This window comes from Myotis daubentonii, chromosome 17 (genome assembly GCF_963259705.1).
Source record: "Myotis daubentonii chromosome 17, mMyoDau2.1, whole genome shotgun sequence".
Lineage (NCBI taxonomy): Eukaryota > Metazoa > Chordata > Mammalia > Chiroptera > Vespertilionidae > Myotis > Myotis daubentonii.
In genome coordinates, this window is record NC_081856.1 from 52,051,665 (window position 1) to 52,066,629 (window position 14,965).

Consider the following 14,965-nt stretch of genomic DNA (forward strand, 5'->3'; position numbering starts at 1 on the left):
TAGGTCACCGCAGTTGAATGCCTATTTGCATAGTGAGACCTTTTATTTTATTTTTAAAATATATTTCTTATTGATTTCAGAGAGGAACGGAGAGGGACAGGGAGCTGGAAACATCAGTGCTGACAGTCATTGACGGGCTGCCCCCGGCACGCCCCCAGTGGGGATGGAGCTGACACTCACGGTGTTTTACAGAGGCGGTTCCCTGTCCAGTCTCCGGGCCTTTCCAAGCCGTAATGAACCGCTGTGAGCAGCACAGGCAGCCATCCTGGCTGCGGCTGTCGGATGCTCTCGGCTGTGATTTACTGCTGCCAGCGCGGCTGGACGTCGCTTCTCTCCATCTTCCACCGCCAGGAAGGGCGCCCGAAGCAGCGCTTAGCCTCTCCTCCGATGGCCAGGATTTATCTTCCACTCTTCAGCCCTACCTGGCACCAGCCCCAACAGGACTTCACCTGGGCAGCCACACAAAAACAACCGCCTCAAGCCAGCGCCTCCACGCTCCAATGCCGTGAGAACTCGGCGGAGCTGTGTGCTGAACACGACCCTGGGGCTAGACCCGCGCTCAGTGGGTTAGCAACCCCCGCCTTTCCTCCTTGGACCCCACAGGCGCTGACACCCCACCCGGCGCATGCGTAAGACACTGAGGCTCAGGGAGGCCTGTCTCAGATGCTGAGCCCATTAGCCTCTCAGCCTCTCTTCTACCCACATGGGATCGCGGCCTGCGAACACGTGCTAGACGTGGGGCAAGTGCCTCAGTCTCTGTCTTTCACTCACCGCCTCAACGTCCCCCGTGAGAATTAAGTTTTTATTAAAATATGTCTTTATTGATTTCAGAGAGGAAGGGAGAGAGGGACAGAAACGTCAATAAGAGAGAATCACTGATTGGCTGCCTCCATCCCCTCCTGGGGATGGATCCGGGAACCCGGCATGTGCCCTGACTGGGAATTGAACTGTGACCTCCTGGTTCATGGGTTGGTGCTCAACCACTGAGCCACACCGGCCGGACAGAGTTAAGTAAGTTTCAATAAAATATAAGATACTTGACATGTAAACGCTCAGGAAATGTTGGCTATTATCTCTGCCCTCCGCCCCTTCCTCCTCTGTTTTCCCTTCTTTTCATCCACTGGTATGGGGTCCTTGCGCCACAGCAGGCGCTGGCACAGATGAAAAGATCCCACCCGCAGGGTCCCTCCTGCCATCCTCCACCCAGGACAGAGGCCCCGGGAGGAGCTGGCTGACTGCGCTGGGCCCGACGTGCAGAACTGGCCTGTCCACAGGGCAAGCCCACCGCCGCCTCTGTCCATGAGCCGCGGCCGAGCACAGGCGGGCCCAGGGGAGCTCCGGGCCCCGCAGACCAAGGCTGCAGACCTTGGAAGTTTTAGAGGCAGAATTAACTTCCAACTTCTTGGCACTTTACTGAGGTCAAAAGTGGAGGAAAATGAGACATGAAAATTAAATGAGCGCCCAGCGCCGGTCCTGTAAGCTTCCCGTCAGGCACACTGTGTCCACACCCACGGGGCCACGAGTTAAGCAAATTCCCAATAAGCACGTATTTGTCTCCAGGTGGCACAGATGACCCTCAGCACAGGAAGCTGCGTGGGAGCCACCCCTGTGTCTCACATACACACAGGCCAGGAGGCAGCCCTGCTGCTGCCACTCGCAGGGCCCCTGGAAACGGCCCTCTGGGGGGCCTGTCCCTCTCGGGGCCTGTTCTCGGCAGGCAGCCCTTTGTAGGTCAGACCTGAGCAGGCCTCTCTTGGTCCTGTCCGCAAGGTCTCCACAACATGGCCCAGAGACAGACAAAGGAGACGCATCCCTGAGCGCGCCTGCGCAGAGGGGGACAGTGGGGTCATAGGAGTGAAGGCGACAGCAGGGTCACAGGAAGGCGTGTCTCGGGCACCAGGAAGTCTGCCCAGCGGGCGGGTGGGGTGATGCCCTGAGGGAGAAGAGGAGACACCAGTAAAGCTGGTTACTCAGCTCGATTCCCAAGAATGAAGCCGGGGGACCTGAAGCTGGGCATTCGCTGGAGTTGCCGCTGCCCGGAGCCCCCGTCTGGAAGCCAGGGAGAGAATGACGGCGGAGCGTGGCAGGTTAAGCTCTCCACGGGTATCCGGTGTCTCCATCACCCCTGTGATGATTATGTCCCCTCTTGGCCTCATCACGTACCCCCGATCACAGACACCAGCACGGTCACGCAAGTGAAGGCGCTCTGCTCTACGAGCTGACTCAGGCAGAGCCCTGCCTCTCGGGAACTGGCTTCCCTGTGACTGTCCGCCGGTCACATCCTTTCATATTGCACGTCAGTTATCAGCGCGTCTAGAAAACAACAGAGCTCGCCTGGGGGTCTGCACACACTGATAAGGGTTGACACCAATCTCTGAATCTGAGTCCCAGAGTCTTAGCTTTTGAAGGTCAAATCCATTCCTGCACTTGGATGTATAAGATAATCATCAACGAGTAAAAGGACTGGACACGTGGATGAACTGATGACATAAAAAGACTTCAATAAAATTACCGACTTCCACAAAAATATGTAACGATTGTCCTGGAAACCCAATGACTAATCCTCTAGGTTGTGTCCCAAGGCGGTGGGCAGCCTATCTGGGTTCAAATCTTCTCCACCGAGACCCTCACCCCCACACCCTCCCATCAGGTGGAGACCTCAGAGGGCCCTGAGAGCAGGACCACAGCATGATGTGGTCAGAAATGTGGGAAATCATCCATCAGCTTCTGATGTGTTCATTTGAGAAACAGGAAATCGGTGCCACTCTGCACACTGTCCCCAAGACGCCAAGTTCTGAACCTCACACTCTGCTCTTTACCCATAATTCCTGCTACAGCTGGTTGCAAAAATACAGGTTCACAACCATGCATCTGAAGTCCCAGGAGCCAGATTTATTTTGGATTTTGGTAGAATAGTGAACATAATAAGGGTGCGTACTACTTACCACACACACGCCACCAGGTCTGGTAGCACTACGCCATCCAACTCAGCAATGCGGCTGACACAAACGTGTGAATGACGCAAACAAGTGGATGAAGAGAGGCTGTGAGGAGCCTCTTGCCAGGCGAGGTCAGGTGCTGGCGCCCGAGTGGGCCCAGCTCCAGCTAAATCATCCCATTACATAGTTTTACCCACGTGGCTAAGGGGTGTTGGACTATCTGATAATCACTGTTACTGCCAAAGCAACCTACATTTTACTGACTGAACTCCTTCCAGGTAATCAACAAGTTCCGCTGAGTCCTCATGAGGTGGTGGCGCTGCCACGGGACTGGTGAGGATGCCGTGGGTTAAGGGATGTGAATAATCTTCTCACACATCACACTGGGCAGAGCGCCTGCTCAACGGCTGTCTGCAGAGCCCACTCTTCCAGGACTCAGCATCGGGTGGTCCGCATGGGATCTTCTGCCTTGGCTAGAGCTACCCCCCTCAGGTAATCGGGTGTGGGTTTTTGTTCTTGTTTTGTGTTTTTTTTTTTCTAATTATGACAAAGAAATGGGAGTAGAAGTCTTCTCTCGATGCTCTATAGCACAACTCTTACAAATACATCACCTACAACTCCAAATCTGACAACAAAACCTCATTGATTGGTTCCAAAGACAAAGGATACAGATAGAGAGTCCACAGCAAAGGACATGAAACATGGAACGTGCTTAGCGCTCCTCCCAAGATGATGCAGGGATGTTAGAACCACGGAGTCACTATTGTCACCCACCTGTCGTCAAAGATGGAGAAGGCAGTGAATGCACTGTTGGCAGAACCCTGTGGAAACAGACCCTCCCCGTGCTACTTGTGGAAATACAGAGCCCCAGACGAAGGCGATGCCCATCACAGTTACAAATGGACGTGCTTTTGTTCCAGAAACGCTCCTCCTGGGAGCTTACCTTAAGGCTGTGATGGCTCCTGCCTACGATGATTCAGGCTCACGGGTGTGCACTGCAGCACTGTTTGCAGCAACGCAAGATGGAAAACCACGCAAAGGCCCATTATGAGGGCGCCTGGCACTCGAACTATGATCCTTCCATGTCACCAGATTCTAAGACCATGAGGACAATGCCCAGTGGAAATATCTCTAAAGCAGTAAGTTTAAGAAAGCAAGTTAGGCCCTGGCTGGTTTGGCTCAGTGGATAGAGCATGGGCCTGCGGACTGAAAGGTCCCGGGTTCGTTCCAGTCAAGGGCACATGCCTGGGTTGTGCGCTCGATCCCCAGGCAGCCAATCAGTGATTCTCTCTCCTCATTAATGTTTGTATCCCTCTCCCTTCCTCGCTGAAATCAATAAAAATATGTTTTAAAAAAAAGAAAGCAAGCAAGTTAGGCAGCATGGTGCCTTTAGTGTAAAGTGAAGAAAATGAGAATATAGACTTTTGTTTGCCTTTTTCTGCAGAGAGAGCCCAGAAAGCCACATGAGAAGCTACCTTCATAGGGGTCACTTCTCGGGGGAAGGGGGTGACCAGGAAGGGGGTTGTTCATGGTAGTGCCCTCTCCACTTTCGATGTTGAACACAATAGATTACTTACTCAAAATTAAACTATGTGATTAAGTTTGAAATGCAGCGCTGAATTTATAACTGCTCAATCAACTATTAATATTAAAATTGAAATGAATATTAGATACCCTGAGTTCCACGCAGACCTGATACATGCTGTCTGGACCCGGCAAATTCTTCTAATTACTCTGCACTTGTCTCATTCACGAATTGTTCATTTTTCAGGCACCTCCTCCTTCAGCGTCATGGCGACAAGAAATGGATGGGCATTTGAAGAACAACGTGGTGTGCTGAGACTTTTTGGATTAGCTCTGCAGCAATGTGACATGTTTTTTTTCTCCATTTCAGAGATGAGGAAATGCATTGTAGGCTATTTATTTTTAAAAAAATGTTTTATTTTAAAAAAATTGATTTTAGAGAGTGAGAAAGGGAGATGGAATGAGAGACAGAAACATCGATGAGAAAGGCATCAATTGGCTGCCCCCTGGGGACTGAGACCACAACCCGGGCATGTGCCCTGACCAGGAATCGAACCAGTGACCTCTTGGTGCTTAAGACAATGCTCAACCACTGAGCAATATAGGCCAGGGCACATGGTTGGTTATTTAAATCACTTGCTCAGAGTCCCAAATCCAATGGCGTTAGAAGGGGTCATGGACCCAGCTCTGTGAGACGCCAAAGCTCCTGTGTCACCACCACTGAGGGAGACGGGGGATCCTGAAAGGGCCTGACCAGGACTCGGGGGCACCCCCAGGCTCTGCTCCTGCTTCAGTCCTGCTCGCACCGGAGACTGAGAACCAGCCTGGTCAGATTAGACCTGCTAGGTTCCTGTGGCCTCCTCCGGTCATTCCAGTGTACTGGCGCTGTCATCCCAGGCAGCGGGCCCGCACCGCTGGACGGAGCGGAGGTCTGTCTATTTTCTCCTAAGTACCTCCTGCTGCCACCTCCCCTGGGTAGAGAGCTCATCCCCGTTTTGTACAACGTGTGCCGTGTCCTTCCAAACGTTCTGTGAGTCTTGCTTATGGGGACACAACGGGTCACCTGGGAATCCTGGCCATCAAGACCTCCATCCAGGAGCGAGTCCTAGGATGGGGGGACCTGGGCCGGCCGTTTACTGCAGAGGCTGTGGCTGAAATACAGCGGATGGACGTGAAATGGAGCTAAGAGGGGAACTGCTTTAGGGGAGAACACAGTCCCGAGGTTGGGTTCAGAGAGGGTGTCGATGCTGATGGAGGAAGGACGCAGAGACCGGGGCGAGGAGCAGTCAGGAGGGGAGGGCCCGGATGAGGAGGGCCTGGTTGACGTGCTTTGCTTTGGTACTGACCACAGGTCACCCCGAGCTCACTGGTCCCACAGCACGTCCAAACGCCTCTCTTTCCCCTGGACCCGCCCTTCTCTTCCTCAGCTTTACTGAGAGGTAAGTGAGATGTAACCTTGTGTGAGTCTACGGTGCGTGAGGTGATGGTATCACTCATGTGCACACTGAAATGAACACAGCTCCATCACCTCACATAACTGCAAATGTTTCTGTGGTGAGAACATCTAAGATCTGCTCTCTTACGCGGCCCCTTTCAGATATAGTCGGGTATTGCTGACCATGGCCACCACGCTGAATATTCAAGCTCCAGGCCTTGCTCATCGGCTCACTAGACGTTTGCTCCCTTGACCAACATCCCCATCCCCCCACCCCGCCCCTGGCCACCACCACTCTGCTCTCTGTTCTGCTAGAACAGCCCACTGTGCTCCTCCACCTCAAACACTGCTGCTCCTGCCTGCCTCCCATCCCCCGGCCCGTCTTTCCCTATGCGAGTTGCTTCTGACACTTTTGGTAGCGAGAACCTAATAACCTTTGTGTGTTTCAGACCAGAAGCCACTGAAGTCGCTGGCGAAATCCAGATTCCCGGGCCCCGGGCCTTCTCCCACTATCACCCCACTCAGGACGGCTCTCCTGTGTGACTCAGGAGACGTATGTGCCACGCACACAGCCCGGAGCTTGAGCGAGCTGGTAAGAAGCCCCGAGTTTGTTATGTGCCTGGACAAGAGCCGGGTCTGCAGCGGCTCCGGCCGCACCAGCCCCTCCCAGCGCTCCCTGGCACCGCAGTCACGCGGGCTCCTCAGATGCACTTAGAACAGCACCTGGTGTCCGGCGCTGCTGAGAGGGACGGATCATTTATCAAAATGGCCCCAAACGGCTCTGCTTTGTGTGAGCACAGCCGCAGGTGCCCATCAGCGCCGAGGCCGAGTGCCGGGTGCTTCTGAGAGCAGCTCCGAGGGGTGGGCTTGCTTAGTGCTCATGTGGAACTCCAGCATCCTTCTCCGGGGGTGACCGGAGGCCCCGAGGGCTGTAATCCTCCAAAGGGGTGGGGGGCGGGCTGGATCTTTTGAATCTCGGCCTCCAGGATGCTTTGATACCAACAATTAATCTCCCGGTTGCTGCAGGGCTGTTTCAGGGCTGTGCTTTTCCTCCATTTTAATGTTGTTTTAAAGCTGGGGCACTGCAAGTCTCTGTAGACAGGCCATCGATCCGCGGCTGTGGGCAATCCTTGTGAGGGGGCTGGGCGAGTTGATGGGTGCAGAACAAGAGGAAAAGAGGTGCAGCAAGCGGACTAAAGGAAGGGACATTATCCGCAGCGGGAATGGGGGTGCCTGCAGGTGTTCTCACAGGGCCGGGACTCTGCCTCCGCGCTCACTCTCCCAGCCACGGGCGGCGCTAAAGTGGAGACCTTCCTCAGTGGGGCCCAGCGGGAGACCTTGTGAGCTTGTGATGAGATGCCCTCTGGACTGGGGCGTGGAGGTGGAAAACCGGTCCTTACTTATGTTTAGTTTTGTGGAGCCCTGAACGTCAGTGCTGGGAGAAGGTGCTTCTGTCTTCTTACACCCCAGCTTTCTTCTGTGAGCGATGAAAACTCTGGGCCCCCATGGACCCTCTCTGTTGGGAAGGGTGCTCAGGACCAGCTGCGATGGGATCACGTGTTTGCTCGTGTTCTCCCCACCCACGTGGGAGCTGCAGGAGCACAGAGACATTTAAAATGACCGTGTGGGCTCAGCGCTGAGAATACGCCCTGCACGCAGTAGGTGCGCGGTGATTATTCGCTGAGTGAACGCACTGAAGGAACGATGCTATCAGGTCTGGATTCTTTGGTTTGAGGGGCCCTTTTTCCCTCTTTAAAGGCATTCAACCCACTCCTGGCAAGAACACAGGAGGGTGAGCATGAGCCAGACGGTGTGGGAGGAAATGAGAGAATAAAGAGGAAAAACTGCTGAGCGCCCGGGCAGCGGATCTTACGGGAAACTCTTATTTTCAACATCTTTATTTCCTGGGGTAGAAAGAGAGTATCTTCCTGGGAAAGGCGATCCAGTGGGACCTGCACATGTGCGAGCGCGGCGGGGCCTCTCGGGCTGTGTGGCCGCGCACCGCTCGGGGAGGAGCGGTTCCTGCATCTTCATTAGCTCAGTGTTTGCAGGACGTGCCCCCAAGGCCGAGGGTTCGCACCGGTGTCTGCGCGGCTCTCACCTTGCAGCTCTCCACCACGAACCGCCCAGCGCTCCGGGGATGACCGGCAGTGCCTGGGGACACGGCTGAGGGTCACGGCGGGAGGACGGAGCGCTGCCTGGAGAATGTAGAGGATGTCGCTAAGCAGCCTCCATGCGCAGGGCAGTCCCGAGAACAGGGAGCCCCTGCCCAAATGTCACTGGCTCTGAGGGTGAGAGGTTGTGCTTTAAGCAAGGACCCATGAGACTGATTACCTGCCGCACTGTAATCAGCATCTAATGAGGAAATGACCGCAGAGCGGCCCGCACGCGGCAACGTCGCCTTCATGCCCACGGGGTCTGGGCAGCCTCCGCTGCCTGGACTGTGGTATCCTTAGCGAAGGTGACTCAGCACAGGTGACTCCTTCGGGCCAGGGGGGAAATATTAGAACTTTTATCCAGAATGGTGGAAATAAAAATTTGAGAAGACCCAAGACACTGGGCGCCAGGACTGCAGCACCTTCTGTCCCAGGTTCAGGGTCACTGCGAATCCGCATCCGCGCTGGAGGAAGACCCGGGGTGCAGGCCCCCACGTGCGCGTGCTGTTGTTGATTCCATTATCCAGACACACAGTCACCGCAGCCTCACTGTTCTCCCCTTTAATCTCCCAGGAAACATCACAGAACGGAAGCAGAAGGCTCACACACCCACTTCCTGTTGTGGTGGGAGCAGCTATTTTAACTAAGAACGAAGTTAGTCCCACAAGAAAATGGGTCCTATTCCCAGTCTCTTCTGCTGGAAAAGAGAACAGGAAACAATGTCAGGAGATGAAGCCAAGGACGATTCCCGGAGGCCCTGATCTCCGCGGCGACCACGCGGCTGGGGCCCGTGAGATGGCGGGGCCTGTTAGACGGCAGGGGGCACGGCTACATCCACAGCAGGAGCGCACCCTCCTCCACATCTGGCCGTCCCCGCCCCCAGCCTTGGGGTAAGGTCCCAGCCTGACCTGATGCCCTCTGCCTGAGGGTGGAGGGGGGTATTTTTACTTATTTCCTGCAGGGCAGAGATGCCATAGGCTGCCTGCCACCCATCCAACAAAGACGCGGTTCCTCCACAGGCCACGGAGGCTGCTGAGGTGCCGGGGCAGCGGAGGAGCCGTGTTCCTGCGGCACTGGGCTCCCGGCTCCGTGAATTATTGATCGCAGGTGGCGGCGAGGCCGGCGGCTGTCCTGGCTCTGGGCTGGGGGAGCCAGGGGTGCGGTGCCTCCAGGCCAGGCCCCCCGATATCCTGGAGCCAGAGCTAGAGGAGCTGCTGCCTGGCTGGAAACCCCTGGATTGGGGGGAAGGGCTGTGTGTCTTGGAAACACTGAGCCCTCGATGGTGCTGGGAGGTGGGCACCCGTGGGACTCTGGTAAGCCAGGAACTCCACGTGTCCGTCACTCATAATCCTTAAGCCCCTGGGGCCAGAGCACAGACGGGGGCTGGCATCTCATTGTCATGAGGAGCTGTGACTCGATGGGGGTCTTTGGTTCTCTCTGAAAATTGAGTCATTGAGCCTATTGTGTCTAGGGCTGGGGTGGGAAGGACAGTAAATGCCACCCTGTGGTCCCCTGTCTCAGTTCTAAACCCGCTGAGGGATGAGAAGGAGAAATCCAGAATGATCCCGTGTCCACAGGCCCCCTTGCCACGCACCCATAGGAGGCGGCTGTGGCACACCCGAAGTTGGGCTTTCATCCGACCCTGGGGCGAGCAGGGCCCTTCCCCGGGTCACCAGCCTCTTGGATCGGGCCGCCTTCTCTCAGCTTCCGATGCCAACATCTCCCAGCCTCTGGCTCTCATTGCTGTGACGTGACGATAAGTGACAAGGACAGGAGTCCACCCGGGGTCTGCCCAGGGCCACGCACGCTCTCACCATCACGCCAGGCCCTCCGAAGCCCCGGCCTGCGGGAAGGGGACTGTCCTCGCTGATGAGACTCCAGCCGGGGGCCACCAAGTTTTGCAAATAATGAGGTCGTGGCTGTAGAACTGTGTCCCAGACGCTCCCTGTTCATGCAGCCCAGCAACAGCTGCCTGAGGTGATGTGCACTGCGTGTGTGTGCGTGTGCGTGTGTGTGTTTGCTCGCGCGCACGTGTCTGAGCACACACCCGCACGCCAATCAAACATTCACCTTGCTGAGCAGTGGGACTCAGAATGAATTCATTTAATATTCTGTCCTCTCTGTTATTTAAAAAAAATGTAAGAAGGAGCAGTTATTTTTATAACAGTGTAGCTATTAAAAGTGCTCACAACACGGATTCGGCAGTAGAGACAAAAAGGATTCGCTGACTTCTAGGACGAGGCCCGCAGGTGCCCAGGAGCCCTTCCTAAGCCCTCTGCGAACAGATGCTCTACAGGGAGGATCCATGCTCCGCGGGTTCCATATTTTATCAACACCCAAAAGCATGCATCCTGGAAACACCGTTCCCATGCTATTACCTGGTGAGAAACGTGTGATGTTTAATATGACACCGATTTCCCCTAATAAACAATGCATTTGAGCTCCATGACCTATTTCTAGATTCCATCAAATGAAGGGTGTCAGGTATCAGGCCTCAAAGAACCTCTCATCTCCCTCCGGGCTGGGCCGGGGCCTGGAACAGATACAGACACCGATCTGGGCAGGTGTGGGGGCTGCTCTGTACATCCATTTGCTCCACAGCTAACTGTCAGCGAATGAGGGCAGGGCTGAGGTTCAGGGAAACACGGTGAGCCAAGAAAATGCTGTATTGAAATGACAGGATACCTCAAAATTAGGAGAGAGAGAGAGAAAAACAGAGAGAGAGAGAGAGAGAGAGAGAGAGAGAGAGAGAGAGAGAGAGGAGAACAAGAACAATAGCAACAACAAGAACAAGAAGAAAGAATCTATAAATATTAAGTGTTGGCAAGGATGTAGGGAAACAAGCATTTTCTTAATCTTTTATTTGAAGAATACAATATGTAGACAGTAAGGAAGCCAAGGTGTCATTATTTAATAAAGCTGACGAAATGTTTGACATTTCAACACACACACACACACACACACCCCCACCAACTTTTCTGTGCAAGAGTGTTCATCCTTTATCTCCTCAGTTATCTCTTCTTGACTCAATTTTATTACATGGTCCATCACTTCCTCCCAGATACCCTCAACTCCCAAGTCCTGGGACTGGTCATTTGTTTTGTAAATAAAGTTTTATTGGAACATAGAGCCCTGCCCTTCTGTTGAGTTTTTGTCTGTGGCTGCTTTCACACAACAGGGCTGAGTTCAGTGGTCACAACAGAGATCGCCTTGCACACAAGGCCTAAAATATTGGCCGTATCTACTTTTACAGGAGATGTTTGCTGACTCCTGACGCCGTCTTGTTCTTTTACTAAAGTCAAAAGGAAACCACACCTGGCCTACCCCACGTCTCTGCCTCCTCCTCACCTCTCTCCTGCAGTTCAAAACAAAGACACGTGTTGCCTGGTCTCCCTTACATTTGTAAGCTCTGTTCCCCAGTGGACCTTGGTATCAGTTATCCTACTGGATCCTCCTGTTTATCTTCTCCCCGACTGTCCAGGTGAATATCATGCAACTTGCTCTCACTCAGAAGGCCTCCTCCTCTGAGCCTGACACTTCCTCTCTGATCCTTCTCATCACTGACCTCATTTTCCATTTCTGTGAATAAATACAAGTAAACAGAAAAGAAACATCTGCTTCCCACCAACACATATGCTTACCTTACCTGCCTGCCTTCATCATGTGCACATCAGCTAGCTAATGCTACGTAACAAACGACTTCAAAACTTAAATCAGCGATCACGGACTCTTTTTCATAAGCCGAAGGGGCAGCAGAGCAGTTCTGATGTTTTGGACCTGGTATGGCTTATTCCATCTGTTTTCTCGTGGGTTTGCTGGGTTCAGCCAGTGGCTAGCTTTGGTGGTTTTGGCTTGAATGACTCGATTCTCCTCTACTTCTCTCACATCCTCCGGCAGGCAGGCCTGCTGATATGGTGGCCAGAAAGCAGAGACACACAGCAGCTTTTCAATCACCCTGTTTACTTCTATCTGCTCCTATCCGACTGGCCAGAATAAATCACACATCAAGATGTGTCAGCATGGAACCATGGGGGCCTCAGAAATCAAACCCACTCACCCCTCAATGTGCTGCTATATTTAAATAACTGGACTACTTCCCACCACACTGGTACAGATCACCGTGGTCCCTGAACTTGATTTCACAATAAACCCCAACCAGGCTCCTTGATCTATCCGTGGCTCTGGAATGTCCACACTCCAAGGGCAGCCAGATGAGTCTGTGAAACCGTAATCTACGTCATGCCATGCTCCTGATCGAGTTTCCTCCACGACGCCCCGTCGCACTTGGAGCAAGCGAAGACCTTGATCATGGCTGACAGGGCCTATGTGGCTCAGCTTGCCCGAGCGTCTCTGACCTCCTTTTCTATCCTGTGCCCCAGGCACCCTGGTCCAGGCCCTTACCAGGCCTTGAGTTCTAAGTCCCTACTTACCCAAGGCCTTTCCATTCTGTTCGGACACTTTTTCTCCAGAGAGCATGGGACTTAGATCTCTATAAAGGGTCCCCTGGTGGCCAGAGATTTTCCTGGCTACGCTGCATAAACAGTTCTAGTCTGCAGCCCTGACAGCTGACCCTCCGCGCCTTGCTTCACTGCCCCTACGGATCTGACACACTGTGCATCCACACTTACTCTCTTTGCTTCTTTACTCCAGAATGTAAGCCCCAGGAGGACAGCACTCCGTTCGTGTCCCAAGTGCCTAGAACAATGCCTGGGACAGAATTCGCCCTTAGCAAGTATCTGTTGAGTAAGTTCGTAGGTAAATGAATGAAGAAATGGGAGAAAGTGCGAAACCACCCAGGAGGCACCAGCTATAAAGTGGATTAACTATTCCCTGGGACACCACGCAGCAGTGGGACTAAATGAAGCCGCACGACACGTATCAACAAGGCTAACTCACAGTACAGGGTGCTGGGCGAAAACGAGACAATTTCAGGAGAACTCCAGAAATGACCCACACGGCTCAGGCTGGGCTAGCTGAGGTCCGAGGCCTCAGGCGAGTATGTCATTTCTAGGGGTCTACCCCATTTTCGGGTCCCCTTTTCTGGCTCTTGCAGTTCAGGGGTGCACATGCTTGGGGAGATGCAGGTGGCTGGCTGAGCAGGGTCTGAAACTCCCGCACGGCTGACTCTCCCTTCAAATGAAATGTCTTATGTTCTCCCGTGCTGAGGAGCAGGCGCTGGGGATCGTGTCTTTCCTTGGGGAACACGAATGAAAAGGAAGAACCCACCGACACGGCCTGGGAGAGAGCCGGGCGGACTGGCTCCTTCCCTCCGTCAGGAGTGGGTGGGCTGTTTGCTCCTGAGTCACCTAATGGACAAAGGAAGAGCACCGGGTCTCCCTGCTTGTTTAAAAACACTTGACAGTGCGCCATGGCAATGAGGACACCACGTTCTCCAGACACTGGGACTATTCACACCACAGGGACTCGGGGTCAGAAAGACCTGTTACGATCCTGCGTCTACGTACTCGCCCTATGTTCTTCAACACCTTGTCTAAACTTTCTGAGCCTGTTTTCAGTTTTTTTAATGCAAAAATGAAGATGTTAAGTATGGTAAAGGTTTTTGTAGTGATTAACTAAAAAAAATATATATATATATAGTGAAAGGCCTAGCACTAAAAATTGGATACTTGCATTAGTAGTTGTGTGAATGAATGAATGAATGAATGAGTGAGTGAGTGACTGTAGGAGTAGACCCTGCAAGTGAGGCATGCAGCTAGCTCTAAGGCCAAGCTCGGATGGCATGAAGGGGCCTGGAGCGTCTCCCTGGGCAGTAGTGCAGGCGACTGTCAGGGACAACAGGAAGGTGGCATGGACGAGTGACCTGGGCCTGGACTGGGTGAGGTGTTCGTTCTGGGAGGCCTTATGTTCTCCCGTGCCTCACAGGAGGCCTTCGTGTGGATGGGGAGGGATGCCAGCAGGCACGGACAACAAAGACGAGGTGGGGGCGCTCACCAATGTGACAGCTGGTTATCACCAACCTGCCCACTGAACTCAGGCCTTGACACTGATGAAAACTACACGAATATCTAAACGATGTCACCAACATGGGAGCAGTTTCACAATCACATATTTGGAAACTTTAGAATGCAACCTGCTCCCTTCCTCCTCCCTCCTTCCTCCCCTCCCTCCCTTCTCATCCCCCTCCCTCCCTCCTTGCCTCCCTGCCTTCGTTCCTTCCTGTTTTAGAGAGGCCATGTCCTAGTGGGTCAGGGACAGACAGTAAGTGAATAATTCTGCAGTAAACCACAGACCCACTCACACCCGCGAAATAAATAAAGACTGAAGAGCCTCATGTCGGGTCAGCTTTCATTGCGGAACGATGGTAAGAAATGCTGTGCCTTCAGAAATGGAAATCCCAGCACCGCAGAGAAGAGACAGACTGTGTGGGCCTGAGACAGCAGCCTGGCCACGTGAACGCTCGCCGGCCCACGGCTGGGGAAGCATCTTATAAACCACTTAGGGCAGGGGTTCCGACAGGAAGCGGTGCCCATCCTACGGGCTGCACGCAGATCCGCCCCTGCTGGCTTCCATACGCCAAGAGGACCAGCAGGCCCTCGGAGACGTCCCGGCTGTCACACACTAATTAACACAAATGGCGACCCTCCCGTGGCTGCATCGCATCTGAGAAATCATCCCTGACAGCGCACATCTAAGCATCATCGGAAAGCGATGACAAATAAGTGCCTGCTCTCTCTAACGGCTGGAATTGCGAGATATTTCAAAGGCAAGATCAACAGAATACCAATTTGTCTGACAAGGGGGAGAAAATATGAGGCATGTTTTTCCAACTTTTTTTCCTTGAGTTGTCAAGGATTTAGCACAAATCCTCAGCTTATTGTGAGTGTAACTGCAGAAGCGCACTTCATGCGCTGGGCTCCGAGGTGGCCGACATGAGGAGAGCCGGAAGCAGT

At 53.5% G+C, this 14,965-nt stretch overlaps 1 protein-coding gene across 1 annotated transcript in view; it reads left to right on the plus strand.

The window, feature by feature from the left end:
- The window catches only part of CCN4 (cellular communication network factor 4), a 967,918-nt gene that overhangs the window by 861,960 nt on the left and 90,993 nt on the right, over positions 1–14,965 (plus strand). The gene's annotated exons all lie outside the window — the stretch shown is intronic.